Source organism: Alligator sinensis, unplaced genomic scaffold, assembly GCF_000455745.1.
Source record: "Alligator sinensis unplaced genomic scaffold, ASM45574v1 scaffold277_1, whole genome shotgun sequence".
Classification (NCBI taxonomy): Eukaryota; Metazoa; Chordata; order Crocodylia; family Alligatoridae; genus Alligator; species Alligator sinensis.
Window position 1 is genome coordinate 3,192,703 of NW_005841899.1, and position 1,213 is coordinate 3,193,915.

The following is a 1,213-nucleotide window of genomic DNA, read 5'->3' on the forward strand; positions in this document are numbered from 1 at the left end:
CAAAGAGTAGTAATCGATGGGTCAATGTCTAGTTGGCAGCTGGTATCAAGTGGAGTGACCCCGGGGTCGGTCCTGGGGCCAGTTTTGTTCAATGTCTTCATCAACAACTTGGAAGATGGCATAGAGTGCATCCTCAGTAAGTCTGCAGATGACACCAGGCTGGGAGAGTAGTAGATGCATTGGGGGGTAGGGCTAGGTTTCAGAGTGACTTAGACATATTGGAGGGTTGGGCTAAAAGGAATCTCATGAGGTTCAATAAGGACAAGTGCAAAGTCCTGCACTTAGGACGGAACAATCCCATGCACTGGGACAGGCTGGAGGCTGACTGGCTGGGCAGCAGCTCTGCAGAAAAGGACCTGAGGGAGTTACATATTGGCTCCAATAGTTCCATGATTTCAGCCATAATAACTCAAGTTGCTAAGGGAGTACCTAAGCATTTTTAGCTTTTGCTTTCAGTTACTAATTTTCAAAATATCAGTTGCCCATTTGCAAGCATACATAAATGATTTCTCTACACAAGTGACTTGAATGCACAGATAAATTACACAAAAAGTTGCATTTCATCTTGGGTCTTCTGAGTTGGTATTGTGACACTCATAGATAAAAGCAATCACCTTCAAAAGGAATAAAATGATTTTTTTTTCTTCTGCCTGGGCATGCATTTTAGCAGCATTGAAGGCCTACTGTTCCAATCAAAGTTAATTGGAGCTCTAGGTGCTCAGCACCCTTGAAACGCAGGTCTTAAGTCTATCTAAAACACCTTTTACCACCCAGTGACAAATTAAGTGGCATTCCAGAAGCATAAAAATGATAAATCATTAAAGCTAGCTGAGCAGTTATGAACTTGCAGCTGGAGTTGCTTCTAACTGAATTTCACAAGACAACGTGTTCATTTTGATTGGAAGCTGGCTGGGCTGGGGACTGTCTTTTTCTTGTGTGTTTGGACAGTGAGGCTGTTATTTGCACAATAGGGCCCTAAATTCTGGTTGAGATCCCTGAAATGCATATGCTATTACAATACAAACAATAATAATCATTGTGATTGAGAAAACTACCTGGAGAGTAGAAACGTTTATATACTAAGAAAATGAAAGAAATATTTTCTCCTTAAAGTGAATTTATCGGATTTCTGTCTTCTACAGATATCTGAGAAACAGATCAAGTCAACTATATGAGAACAGCTTTCTTATTGTTTCTGCACAGGTAAGGGAAA